Source organism: Thamnophis elegans, chromosome 2, assembly GCF_009769535.1.
Source record: "Thamnophis elegans isolate rThaEle1 chromosome 2, rThaEle1.pri, whole genome shotgun sequence".
Classification (NCBI taxonomy): Eukaryota; Metazoa; Chordata; class Lepidosauria; order Squamata; family Colubridae; genus Thamnophis; species Thamnophis elegans.
In genome coordinates this window covers 172755528-172770474 of record NC_045542.1, presented here as the reverse complement: position 1 = coordinate 172770474, position 14947 = coordinate 172755528, and the positions used below count along the sequence as shown (strand labels likewise).

The following is a 14947-nucleotide window of genomic DNA, read 5'->3' as shown; positions in this document are numbered from 1 at the left end:
GGTCTTCTAGTCCAGCCCCCTGCTCAAGCAGGAGATCCTATACCATTTCAGGCAAGTGACTGTCTAGTTTCTTCTTAAAAACCTCAACCACCCATAACTTCTGGTGGCAAGCTGCTCCACTGGTTAATTGCCATCACTAATAGGAAATCTGTCCCTAATTCCAGATTGCTTCTCTCTTTGATTAGTTCCCATTCTTTGTTTCTTGCCCGGACCTCTGGTGCTTTGGAAAATAAATCAATCCCTCCTTTGTGGCAGCCCCTCAAATAATGGAACATTGCTATTATGACCCCCCCCCCCAAAAAAAGTCCTCCTTTTCTTTAACTGGCCAAACCCAAGTCCCACAACAGTTCTTCATATGTTTTAGTCTCCACACCTTTAAATGTCTTGGTTGCGATTTGCACTTTTTCCAAAGCCTCAACGTCTTTTTTGTAATGTCACCAAAACTGGATGCAGTATTTCAAGTGTGGTCTTACTAAGACTTTACAAAGCTGTACTAATGCTTCATGTGATTGTGAGTCTATGCCTCTGTTTATACTACCAAAGATTGTATTAGCTTTTTTTGCTACTGTCGCACGCCACTGACTTCCCAAGGTCCCTCTCACAGTTACTGTTTCTGAGCCAGGCTTCTCCTAATCTGTACATATACCTTTGTTTTTTCCTGACCAGATGTAAAACCTTGCTTTTCTCCACATTAAATTTCATTTTGTTGGATAGGGCCCATTGTTCAAGTCTGTCAAGATCTTTTTAGATCTTCAATTATTATTGATTATAGATTATTGCATTCATAATCACATCAGGAGCCAAGGTGGCGCAGTGGTTAGGGTGCAGTACTGCAGGCCACTTCAGCTGACTGTTATCCGATTTGATTTGATTGCATTTATATGCCGCCCTATTCCCGGAGGGACTCAGGGCAGCTAACAAATCAAAGGGAGGGAATACAGACAAGGGGAAAAACAACAAACAAGCAACTACAAAAAGAATTTAAAAACAATCAACAACCACACAGTTCGAGCGGGGACGGGAACTCGTCAACCCCAGGCCTGTCGGAACAGCCAGGTTTTAAGGGTTTTGCGGAAGGCCTGAAGGGTGGTGAGGGTCCAAATCTCCACAGGGAGCTCGTTCCAGAGGGCCGGAGCAGCCACAGAGAAGGCCCTCCTCCGGGTGGTAGCCAATCGGCATTGGTCGGTAGATGGAATTCAGAGGAGGCCTACTCTGTGGAATCTAATAGGTCTATTGGAGGTAATTGGCAGCAGGTGGTCTCTCAAGTACCCAGGTCCAATACCATGAAGATCTGCAGTTCAGCGGTTCTAATCTCACTGGCTCAAGGTTGACTCAGCCTTCCATCCTTCCGAGGTGGGTGAAATGACCCAGACTGTGGGGGCGATATGCTGACTCTGTAAACCGCTTAGAGAGGGCTGAAAGCCCTATGAAGCGGTATATAAGTCTAACTGCTATTGCTATCATGAACCAAAAGCCCATTGAACTTGAATATCATCAGAACTAAAGGAGTTGTGAGACCCTCCCCATTTCCAAGGGCAAACCCAATGTGTGGGGCCTATGTACTTTTATCTCCTGTGCCCTGAAACATAGGGTAGTTTTTGAATATGCTGCCAGTTCAGACAATATTTTTAGGTCCAATTTTCACTTGATTTTAGTACAGATTTAGTACACATGGTATCATTTTTCAAAATATGGCTTAATGAGGAAATGTGGGGGGGAGGGGACCTGTAATAAAAGGAAGGACCAATTGGAAAAAGGTTACCTTCCAGCCATGGGTCTAAATTTGTCCAGTTAGAAGAATGGCAAAAAAAATCAGGCCAAGATTATTGCAAATCCATATTAGCATTAGCACTTAGACTTACATAGTGCTTCACAGTGCTTTACATTCCTGGTTACAGAGTCAGCACATTGGCCCACAAAAATCTGGGTCCCCGTTTTATCAACTTCGGAAGGATGGAAGGCTGAATCCATACTGAGCCTGTTGAGATTCGAACTGCCAAATTGCAGGTAGCCAGCAGTGTCAGCAGAAGTAGCCTGCCGTACTACACTCTAACCACTGTGACACCGCGGCTCTTCTGTTACATAAGAATAAGCTGCTGTAACAATATAAAGTAGATTCCTCATCTTCCAAACCAAATAAACCCACCAACAGCCCATGAAGAGCCGAGGTGGCGCAATGGTTAAATGCAGCACTGCAGGTTACTTCAGCTAACTGCAGTTCGGCTGTTCAAATCTCACCGGCTCAGGGTTGACTCAGCCTTCCATCCTTCCGAGGTGGGTAAAATGAGGACCCGGATTGTTGTTGGGGGCAATATGCTGACTCTGTAAACTGCTTAGAGAGGGCTGAAAGCCCTATGAAGTGGTATATAAGTCTGCTATTGCTACTGCTATGAAATAACTGATAAGGATTTATTGTGAATTTAGTTTTGTATGATTGAAATGGCCCAATAAAGTAACATCTCCATTTTACCAGCTTCTATTCAGCAGACTTCTATTCAGATGCAACTGACCACATCTGAATTCAGAGTTCCAGGTCAAGCAATAAATGCATGTTGTAACACCGATCTACATTAATTTGGAGCTAAGGAGTCCCGTTCTCCTCAGGTTGCCTGTAAAACTGAGTTGGCCTTTTTCTCTAGGAGGATCTCGCTTTAGAGCTGCTGCTTTTCAAGCACTTTCCCACCAGTGGGATACTAATGAATCTTGTGAGCTTCTATTCTTGGGCAGACATCACAAATCTCTAAACCACATGAAACTGGAACTAGCATGTGGCAGAACTGCCAGTCCACAGCAATGGCACTGCGGGATCTCCTCCTCGTGGTTTGCATAACAGAAAGGGGAAGGAACAGGAGGATAGATATTGGGAATCTGTTGTGGCCCAGCAGGATCCGCTGGAGCTGCTGAGGGACTCAGATAGCGACGAGCCTTATGAGTTGGCTATGGAGGAGATGGAGGATCCTGGGCAGACTTCAGACTCAGAGCAGGGACCAGAGAGGCTGGTTGGGCACCAGGAGGTGCCTGAGGCATGGAGCCGTGGAGAAGAATTAAGGGAGTTTGTCCCTGACACAAGATTACAACGGGCACAGAAGCGACGGTGGCAACAGCTGCGTCAGAGACAAGCTCCTCGGAGATAATTAAGCCAGGTGGTTGTGGCTTGGCTCCTCTCAAGAGCTTATTTAAGAAGAGCTTTTGGGGAGGATACTTCTTACGGGACACAACCGTTTAAAGTAATCTGGTCTGAACTATTTGTGAAACAACGCCTGAGAAGCAGTTATCTGCATCCGTAGGAGTCTGGGTTGCTGCCAAGGTTCTTTATCTGTTCATGTTTGGGCTTTCAGCCACCAAGATTTATAGTCCTGCCAATAAAGTGTTGTGGCATTCCAGCTAAGCTTGTCTCGGCATTCGTTACTGGACGGAGGGAGGGGGGTCAGAACAGGGATCCATGTATCTCCAGAAAAGGGGGGGTGCCCTTTAGAGCATGGACCCCCCAGTCAAGCAGCATGCCAGAAACTAGGCCGTGCAAACAAGTGAAGCCCCATCCGCAGGATGCAGACAGCACACAAAACCACACCAGCTACTGTCCATGGAAAAAAACTGATCTCCACGGAACCGGTGCCCAAAAGGTTGTGGAGCTGCTGCTTTGGAAATCTATCAAGGTTAAGGGACCTTTAAAAGAAACAAAAAAAAAAACATTCCCACAACCAGCAGGGAAACCGCTCCACCAGAAGGGCAGCTCTTGTGCCATCGATGTGCCAAGAAATTAATGCATTTGAGAACAACAGGCAGACTCATCAGGCAAAAATTTAGTTCTTCCAAAAGTCCATTTCTCTTGGCAATATTAAACACCTGAAAGATACTCCAGGGCATTTCCTCCTCAAAACTGTGGGATCGTCCAGTGCGATCCCACAGAGTTGGCCTCCACAGGGTGCCGTCGGCCAGACAGTGTCGACTGGTGACCCCTAGGGGGAGAGCCTTCTCTGTGGGAGCGCCTTCCCTCTGGAATGGGCTGCCCCCGGAGCTTCGTATAATCCCCAACCTCCGGTCCTTCCGACGCACCCTAAAAAGTTGGCTTTTCCAGCAAGCCAGCCTGGCCTGAACAAAGCAATTATTGTTATTTTTAATTTGAATTCTTTTTTAAAAATGTGTCATTGTTAATTTTAATTGGGTTTGGGGATATCCTATTTAATTTCTTTTTAACTTTTGTAGTATGTGTTTCTTTTAATGTTATATGCCGCCCTGAGTCCTTGGGAGAAGGGCGGCATATAAATCGAATAAACCTCAAACCTCAACCTCAAAACATTGAGTAGATTCCTGCTGATCTCTCACCTTCAGAATTCCAGAAGAATGGATCTTCTCCTTCCGGCCAGGAGACAAACTCTGGTTTGGGTGGTTCTTGGAGAAAGCAAGAGGGAATAATTACTTCTAACTAGTAAATATTCCCCCCCCCCCTTTACCTGAACGCAGAACCCAGATGCTCCCTTACCCAGAGAGGCCACACTCCGAGCATTCTCCAGCATGACTTCCCCATGGAGGGCCCTCTGGTTGGAATCTAGAAGATCCCACTCTTCTTTGGTGAAATACACAGCCACCTCCTCAAAAGAGATAGGACCCTGAAAGAAGAGAAACACCCCCCCCCACACACACACACACTATTTATAGACAAATCAGGAAGGATTTCCAGGAAATAACCAGTGGGCATTTTCTGCATGGTGTAACAGGAGAGAATGGAGAGAATCCACTACTTATCAGCAACCGATTGTATAACAATTTCAATGCCACTTAATGAAAGCAACCGTACTATTCTTCTCGATCAATGGGTAAGGGGCTTTGCAAGCGCCACAATTCAGGGCCTCCAGTCCTCGCTCAGAGAAGTAAAAATGTTGAGGAGCTCCTGTCTGCTTTTTAGTCAATAGTCTGGGGCATTGGTGGATTGCCAATTTTTTTACTACTGGTTCGCTTGTGGACACGCATGCACGATGCATGCACAGAAGCGTCCAGTCAGGTGGGAGCCTCCCGCCACCGCTACTATCGGTTCGCCTAATCCAGGCCAAACCGGGAGCAACCCACCTCTGGTCTGAGGAATTCCCTGAGAGCTACACGGTACCCAATATCAAACAATGTCATTGAACAGCTGGGAAATCGCATCCAGGATTTAACAAGCTGCCGTCAATACTGTAATATTACATTTATACTTTGCCTTTCCTTCAGGAGCTCAAGGCAACATCTGTTCCATTCCTTTCCTACCCTATCAGGTAGAGCAGTCCATGAAACAAACGACTGACACAAAGGAATTTATTTCTTTTTTTTTTCAGCAAAACCTGCCCCGGAGAAAACGATTGGTTCAGTTAATTGATTTGCTCAACAACTGGAACATTTGCTTAACAGCCATTGCAATAAAAAGGCAAGCAGTATTTTGGTTGTAAGTCGAGGATTATCTGTATGATTCTCCCCAGGAACCACTTCGGAGTGCACCTGTTAGTATTTTCTATCTTATTTTAGCAACATTTCAAGGTACTAATTATGACCTTTAAAGCGCTCCATGGATTAGGCCCAGGGTACCTGCGAGACCACCTACTGCCACCGGTAGCCTCCCATCGTCCAGGGCGATCCCACAGAGTTGGCCTCCTCAGGGTGTCGTTGGCCAGACAGTGTCGGCTAGTGACCCCCAGGGGGAGAGCCTTCTCTGTGGGAGCACCTTCCCTCTGGAATGAGCTGCCCCCGGAGCTTCGTATAATCCCCGACCTCTGGTCCTTCCGACGCGCCCTAAAAAGTTGGCTTTTCCAGCAAGCCAGCCTGGCCTGAACAAAACAAAATAAATTATTGATTACTGTTAATTTTAATTTGAATTCTTTAAAAAAATGTCATTGTCAATTTTAATTGGGTTTGGGATATTCTATTTAATTTTTTTTTTAACTTTTGTATATTATGTGTTTCTTTTAATGTTGTACGCCGCCCTGAGTCCTTGGGAGAAGGGCGGCATATAAATAGAATAAACCAAACCAAAACCAAACCAATCAACATTTCAAGGCACATCGCCAGAAGGACTTGACAGAAAAAAGCAGGTTCAAGGGAGGGCAACACAGGTGATTCAAGAATTACAGGATACACTTTAAGACAGAGGTATTAAACTCGATCAAGTCACGGGCCAGATCGCGACATGATGTTTTTTGCCTTTGTGGAGGTGGCCTGCGTGGGCCGTATGCGGCTGATGGGCTGCCAGTTTGACAGGCCTGGAGAAATGGCTGAAGGTACTTGGGATGACAGAAAGAAGAACGAGGGGAAACAGAGTATCAGGATGGATGACTGCCTCTTAAGGATGGTTTTGCTGGTTATCTTGCATGATACAATAGGACAGATTGATGATCTTGGGAGGGGTTCCCAGCTCCATATTTCTAAGATAATTTGAATCCTATGAGGTAGGCTCAATTGAGTCTGATCCTTTCAGTACCTGAGCCAGAGTTTCGGTTGTTTTTTCTGCTCCACCGCAAAAACAAGACGTTTCATTGAACATCAGGGAACCGGTTCTTCCCCCTGTGAGGGAGAAAATGTGGGGGGAAATAGACCTTTAAAGCAAGAATACATTATAGGAAAAGGTGGAGCATCACCTTACTCATGTAGAGTTATTACATAAGGTGGAAGAAGTATCTCCCCGGCATTGCCATGAAACGAAAAATAAAAGCTGGGATTTTTTTTCAGAGGAAGTGTTCCTTTTTACCTGGTAAGATCTCTCCACTTAGAGTCTCCTGAAAGTTCCCACCCAAAACCAGCTCTCCTGGGGGACTGGAGAATTCATTGCTTGTTGTCACCTCCACAAAGGATTCCTCTCCCTGCAACTGTCGACGAAAGTAAAAAGCCAATGTGAGGGGGGACGGAGAACTCACTCGCCATCTGCAATTCTGAAGCCCACCAAGACCAGAAGGGAAAAAGGAGAAGACATATTTCCTCCTAAGGCCCAGGAAGATGTTGTCCATTTGATATTGTTTTCCCTCAAATGTGGTTGAATATTAGTAGAATATTAATGAATATTCTGTAGTGAATATTAGTAGAATATTAGCAAATATTTGGATTGCTAGTTAGGCTGTTGGTTTGAGCTCCAAGCTTGGCAAATTGGTTGCAAACTTTTTGTCACCATTTGAGGAGACATCGTCAGTGTGGTTTGAAGTGTGCTCGTCGAACACAATTCAAAACTCCGACGATGTCTGCTCTAATGGTGACAAAACTTATTGCGACCAAATTGCCAAGCTCAGAACTCAAACCAACAGCCTAATTGTTTTCCCTTGTGGCTACCCTTCAATCCAACATGTAGATCTCACCTGAGGCACTTCCTGCTGCTTCTCTTCTGCCTGGCTCAGGAGGAAGCCTTCTGCCAGGGCCACCGCCTGGGAACTGGTCTCGGCTCCACACTCCCGCACCCAGCTCTCTATCTCTGCAGGCAGGACAGCCAGGAACTGCTCCAGGAGCACCAGGTCCAGCATCTGAGCCTTCGTGTTCCTTTCGGGCTTCAGCCATTGGTGGCAAAGCCGGTGGAGTCTGCTGCAAAGCTCTCGTGGACCCTGGGCCTCCCGGTACACAAAGTCCCTGAAGCGCTGGACATCCCAAGTAAGGGCACCTTCTTCTTCTTCCAGGATCTTCGCCCTGGTCCCTCCCCAGAATCCCCTGGGGTTTCCTGCGAGGATGCCGCGGAAGCTGTCTGCAACTTCAGTTGTGCTCATTTTCCGATGCCGACACTCCTCGGATGCACCTGCGAAAGGGAGCCAAAAATTCCCTGGGTCCCTAAAGCTATTTGGATTCATTGCAGCAGAGCAGCATGGATGAGCCCAGGCAACAGGGAGGAGAGCCTGACAAAACGCAGGTGCTTCCTAATTCTAAGGTGGAACACAAGTCCGACTCCAAGGCAGAGAGGGAGGACGCTTCCCTATGTCTTGGGTGGGCAGCAACTTTCCTCCCTCACTTGGAGAGCATCTCCCTCACTCCAAGGGCAGTCGTTGAGCCAAGCCCATTTTTCAGAACGGGCTGGGGTTGTGGGGGAGAATCCCCAGCTGGGTCAGCCAGCCTAGCAGAAGAAACTTCTTGGCTTCAAAAGAAAAAAACAAGAAAATCCAGTTGCCTCCTGAAAAAAAAACACCACCTTTCGGACAACCACAACCTGGGTGACTGAGAATCTCTGCAGACTTTCAGCTATACAATTTGGGATGAAGACCCTTGGTGGGAGGAGGAATGGATTTCCAGAGGAGGGGGGAATTGAAGACTACAGAAACCATTTGCACTGCTCAGGTGACCCAAGTGCTTCAAGGACACCCCCCCCCCCCACAAAAGGATGCCGATGACCAGCTGTCTGCAAGGAATATCAATCCTTCCATTCCCCACTATATCCTGTCAGAGCCGAAGAAGCTTCTTGGATGAGAAGCGAAGGGTCTTCAAAGAAAAACCAGGAAGTCCAGTTTCCACTGGGAGGGGGGGCGGGGAGTGGAGCACCTTTGGACCAGTCTGGGTCTTGTGCACAGGCACCGCGCTGCAATACCACGGATGACCGCTGGAGCTAAAGAAACCGCCGGGAATCCAAACGACCGCCTGTAAATCCCAACTTAACCGGATCCGCAGCGCCCCCTGGTGGGCGGGCAGAGCAGCGCAGCCCCGATCCGTGCCCTTCTGCAACGCAGCGCCCCCGGGCCTTCCTACCGCGGGGGCCTGCGCGCTTCTTGCGGAGCCGGTGCAGCACTTTTGCGGGCGGCTTCTTCTCGCCCGGTTTCCCTCCCCGGGCGATGTCAAAGCGCTCTGCCCAGCTGTTAGGGGCGAGGGTTTGCGCGCTCTGCAACCCACCCTGCCAGAGGGTGCAAACGCCGATGCCGCCCCTGCCCAGACTTCCCCAGACAGGAGTGGGAGGGGATCCTTCGTGGGCCACGTGACCCTTTCCTAGGATTGCAGGCGGGGATTGCAGCCCATCGCTTTTAACTCTTTCCCCCCCACAAATACGGGACTGGGGGTGGGGAATGCCCGCTTCGGTAATCGTACCTGTGCCCGGCTCTGCAATTGTCCTGGAGCCCGCATGCTGGGAGATGCAGCTGGGATCGTGCCCTTTAGGAGCATCTGGGCTGGGGGCGTCTTTTCGAGCTCTCCCCGACCACCACCACGCCCTTCCCATCAATGCCACTTCCTTCCAAATGCTGGGCGAATCAAGGGGGGGTTTCTTTTTGCTAGAGGGGCTGAGGTGCCAAGGGAACGGGAGGCTGCCTGGGAAAATATCGAAAAATGAAGGGGAGGGGGCGGACTTTTTAAAGGCTCCGGAGTAAGCAGCTCTCGCTTACGCTTTGTAAAACCTTAGTAGTTACACCACACCTGGAATACTGCAACCAGTTTGGGTCATCACGTTTATTCTATTTATTGATTGATTTAGTTTGTCAAACATGTACGAGATAAGTACACAATGTACTTATAATTGTACAGGTGGAAGTATAAACATGGACATGAGCACAGGAAACGGGTACAAATGAATGGGGACAGTAGGATAGGGTCAGTAGGCTTGCTGGTGTGCTTATGCACGTCCCCCTTTACGGACCTCTTAGGAACGGGGTGAGGTCCACGCTAGACAGTTTAAGGTTAAAGTTTGAGGATGTAACAAGAGAGTCCGGTAGAGCATTCCAGGCGTTGACCCCTCTGTTGCTGAAGTCGTATTTTCTGCAATCGCATTTGGAGCGGTTGACCTTGAGTTTGTATCGATTGTTTGCCCATATATTATTGCAGTTGAAGCTGAAGAAGTTGTTGACAGGTAGGACAATTTTGTGTACTACGCTTAGGTCAGATCTCAATCGGCGTAGTTCTAGGTTGTCCAAGCCCAAAATTTCAAGCCTGGTGGCGTAAGGGATTCTATTGTGAGCAAAAAAAGAAGTTGAGGGAAAAGTGCAAAGAAGAGCAGCTAAGACGATCGGAGGCCTGGAGGCTAAAACATACAATGGACAGTTGCAGGAACTGGGCCTGGCCAGTCTAGGGAAAAGAAGGACCAAGAGGGGACATGAGAGCAAGCAGTCCACTATTTAAGGAGCTGCAACAAAGAAGAGAGGGGTCAACTCATTTTCTAAAGCACCAAAGGACAAGAAACAATGGACTGAAAGTCTATAGAGATTCTCAGTCATACAGGTCGTGGTTATCCAAAGGTGCTTTTTCAGGAGGCAACTGGACTTTCTTGTTCTTTTGAAGAGGTTTCACTTCTCATCCAAGAAGCTTCTTCAGCTCTGATGGGATAGGGGGGAATGGAAGGACGAAATTCCTTGCAGACAGCTGGCCATTTGCATCCTTTTAGAGGGTCGTTGAAGCACTTGGAGGTTTATCTCTGTCCTTAGGGTCACTTGAATGGTGCTCCTGGTAGTGTAGTGCTCTAGTAGAGTAGTTCTCCAGACTACAAGACCCAGAAGCACGACTCAAGTGGCCCTGAGGACACAGATAAACCTCCAAGTGCTTCAAAGACCCTCTAAAAGGTTGCAAATGACCAGCTGTCGGCAAGGAATATAAATCCTTTCATACCCCACTGTCTTGTCAAGAGCTGAAGAAGCTTCTTGGATGAGAAGTGGAAGGTCTTCAAAAGAAGAAACAAGAAAGTCCAGTTGCCTCCTGAAAAAAGCACCTTGGGGACAATGGATGGAAACTAATCCATTGTCCCAATTATCTCAGGCGCTGGCACAAAGAAAAGGGAGTCAAGCTATTCTCCAAAGAACCTGAGGGTAGGACAAGAAGAAATGGGTGGAAACTAATCAAGGAGAGAAGCAAACTAGAACTAAGGAGGAATTTCCTGACAGTTAGAACAATCAGTGGAGAAACTTGAAGTTGTGAATTCTCCAACACTGGAAGTTTTATAGAAGAGATTAGATAACCATTTATCTGAAGTGGTGTAGGGTTTCCTACCTAAGCAGGGGGTTGGACTAGAAGACCTCCAAGGTCCCTTCCAACCCTGTTATTCTATTCTATTTTATTCTATTCTAATCAAGGAGAGAAGCAACCTGGAATTAAGGAGAAACTTCCCAGCAAGTGAGGACAATGAACCGGTTGAACAGCTTGCCACCAGAAGTTGTGGGAGCTCCATCACTGGAGGATTTTAAGAAGAGACTGATGGACAGTCGTGTGTCTGAAATGGTGTAAGATCTCCTTCTTGAGCAGGGGGATGGACTAGAAGACCTCCAATTCCCCTTCCAGATCTATTTTGATTCCAATTCCCCTGTATTGTGCCTCTATTTCTGCAGCTGTTGGCAAGTTACCCAGTGCATGCATGCACCGGCTGCCCATTTGCCTGGTTTTTTTCCCTTTTCTTGGCATGGGTAGCCCCCTAGCGGTTATTGTCTGCAAACCCTGCTGGCTCTGCCAGGGCTCTCCAGCGCCTCCTCTGCTGTCTGTTGGAAGTGCCAGTGGGAGAGGGAAGACGCGGAGAAACCGTTATCCGGGCTGCAAAAAACACCAGGCGAGATCTAAGCGGTGGCAAACGATGCCCAACCATTGATGCTTTCCTCTCCCTCTGGATATTTGCCACCCGGAAATAGTGTGAGGGGAAGAGCAGCAGAAATAGGCTGCCGTCATCCCTGATGCTGGATGAAAGTGGCAAAAAAACATCCTGCTTTATTAAAAGTCAAGCTTGGTTGCCAGGGAACCAACAGCCACGTCTTAGCGGCCACAGAAGTGGCGTTCGGGATCTTCCCCATTTAGTTGAGATTTGGGCTTTCCTGTTGGTCTCCCATCCACAGGACTTCGTTCCCGCCCCCCCCAGGTCTGGTGACCTCTGAAGTACAAAAGACAAGGGTTGGTATTTGGGGGCAACAAACTTAACAATTTAAAACAGTGTTTCTCATTAACCTCATTAATCCTGGGTTGCGTGGATTCCCAGTTCCTGGAATTCCCTAGCCAGCATGCCATAGTAGTGCCTGTCTGCAGGACTACCTCCCTTTGGTGCCTCCCCGCCCCTCCCCCCCCTCCCCCACAAATGACGCATGCCATCCTGGAGTTCCAAGAGCAGCCAGGCATTTCCACCGCTAAGACGTGCACTTGTGTGACATCATGCTTCAACAACTCCTGCATTGCTTAGCAATGGAAATTCCAATTTTGGGAACCAATTTATTCCCTTGTGTATTTAGGAGGAGACTTATTCACCTGCAGAGAGCAATCAAGATGATTAGAGGCTAAAACAATAAACGGTTTCAGGAACTGGGTATGTCTACTTTAATGAAAAGAAGGACCAGGGGAGACATGAGAGCAGTCCTCCAATATTTGAGGGGCTGCCAGAGAGAGGAAGGGGTCAAGCTATTTTCCAAAGCCCCTGAAGGCCACACAAGGAATAATGGATGGAAATTGAGCAAGGAGAGATTCAGCCTAGAAATAAGGAGACATTTTCTGACTGAGAGCAATCAACCAAGGGAACAGAAGTTGCCGTCAGAAGTTGTATGAGCTTCATCACTGGGAGCTTTCAAGAAGAGATTGGATGGACTTGTAAGCATTTTGGATAAAAAATATGGTGGATTATTCAAAACATTCTTAAAAAGAGGATAAAGTTCACCCCTCAGTTGTTCTTGTTAGGTATAATCACAGACTGTACAGTTATAGAGACTAATTTGATTCTGAACTTAATAACGGCAGCAAGATTGTTGGTGGCGCAGTACTGGAAGAAGGAAGAATTGCCTACTATTCAAGAATGGACGTTAAAAGTAACGAACTTTGCAGAGATGGCCAAAATCTCAGCATACTTGAAGGACCATTCAGATGAGAAATACAAGTTGGAATGGAGAAGATGGATTGACTACATTCAAAACAAATATCGGACTAAGAAATTTCAGTTAGCTTATGAATGAATGAACAAGGAATGTTATAATTTACTGAAAGTTAGCTTTACAAAAGGTGAGTTAAAGTACAACAGAAGGTAGGATGCTAAAGTTAGTTAGCCTAGTTAGTGTATGATTGTTAAATGTTTATACCCTGTATTTTGCTCTGGGATGTTGGGGGGGGGGGGAGGGTTGGAGGGGGGGAGGGTTGGGTTGGAGGGAGGGAAGGGGAAATATTTGTAAAATTTATTAAAACTCTTTAATAAAAAAAGAAGAGATTGGACTGCCATTTGTCAGAAGTGGTATAACAGGAAACACTTGGGTTGGGGGGGGGTTGGACTGGATGACCTACAAGGTCCCTTCTAATCTGTTAATTCTAACAGAGAGCATGGATAATGGGGAAGCTTCTGATGGTCCCAAAGATGCTTTTTTTTAGAAAAAGGCAACTTTTCAAGGTAGATACCTTTTTCATTTCTGAACAGAAGAAGCTTCTGGGAGGAGAAGTGAAACGTCTTCAAAGAAAAATCAGAAAGTCCCGTTGCCTCTTGAAAAAGCACCTTTTGGGACATTTATACTAGAGGTTTTCAAACTTTTTCAAATGGCATTTTATTATTTAATTCCAGGATTTCTTAATCAAGAGGCAGAGCGATGAGTCTCCCAGATCATAAACAGGCTGTAAGGAGAGTGTCTTATAAGCCCATATGCTTCCCCATCCTTTCTACTCTGCCTTAGAAAATGTCCTAGGGCTGCCTTAAGTGTCCTTTTTTGGGTTGTTTTGTCTCTCATGGAATCCCATCAAGTGTCAGGCCTGCAATTATATTCCTTTTAGAATTTTGGCCTGCCACACTTTCTCTTATTTCATTTTGCTGTTTCATTAGTATAGTTGATGGGAGGGGGGAATAGACAGGGGTAGGATTATGGAATGTATTGTTATCATTCTTTACTAGAAGACCAAGGTCATCTTTTGTCTCCGCACTTTTACACCTGACCGGAAGCAGCTGGGTGGAGACGCCAGCATGGAAGAAGAAGATTGGACCATGTGATGGATTGTGGGTGTGGGACAAGATCATGAACTTTTAACTGGATGGGATTCTGATGTAATTTCCAGAATTGGGATTAAAAAAGATGTGCTAAGATGTCTGCTTTATCAAATTGGAACTTTAAGGATCGTTTTGCCTTGGACTCTGATTTAATTCTACATGATACTTGGTACGCTGACAATAAGTTTGTGGCAGAGAGTTTGAAGTTACTATTAAAGTCATACTAATTTCTATGGTTACTTTTAGGATAAAAATGACCTTGTCTGATTTTGCATTAACTGAAAATTTGTTCAACAATCCCTCTGAATATTTGGTTGAATTAACACTGAAATTATTAAACAAAAGCCCAGTTCCACATTGTAACATCCCATTTATTATCTTCCTCCAGTTTGATGAAGAGTAACCTTTGAGCATGTTCCAAGTAAAAGTTTTGAGTCATTACGCGTCCACTTAATTGTCATGCCATTCCAACCACACTAAATTAAATTACTACTCAGAATGTCACCGGTTACTCTGTCAAGTGCTTTGCAGAAACCAAGTTATATTACATCTAAAGCAGTCTCTCAGTCTATTAAAGAAATTCCCCAATCCAAAAACGAGGGAAACATTTGTTTCAAACAAGTCTCTGCTAGAAAACCTCTAATAACCTCATTTTTCAGAGTGCTCACAGATCAATCTTTTACCATCGTTTTACAATCTTCAAAGCACCAATGGGAAGATCTGTAGTTTTTAATCCCTCGGATATGCTGTTAGTTTTGTTCTCATACCAATTTTTTTTTCCTCCTCACACTTAAATCACTATGGGCATTTTCTATATCGTCCAACTCTGGATGTGGGTGGACAATTTCAATTCAGCCAAGTTGCAGTTTCTCCCTGCACAGCTTTAATTGCACAGTTGTTGGGTTGTTGTTTTTTTAAACAACTCTGCCAGAAATCACTTCATGGTTCTCGATTTTTGCTCTTTACTTTTCCCAGACATATTAAGACGGGTTTGATTTCAGCTCCTGGAATCCTCTCCTTCCCTCTTTGGAACGGAGGAAAAATATTCTGGTCCCCTTAGTGGGGGATGGGGAAATGGGTGTGGAGCCTTCTTGGAACTGTTGAAAGGACTGT

General features: G+C 46.2%; 1 protein-coding gene across 1 annotated transcript in view; it reads right to left on the bottom strand.

Moving 5' to 3' along the window:
- LOC116503359 (zinc finger protein 345-like) overlaps positions 1–14947 on the bottom strand; it is a 74386-nt gene that overhangs the window by 30267 nt on the left and 29172 nt on the right. The window lies entirely within an intron of this gene.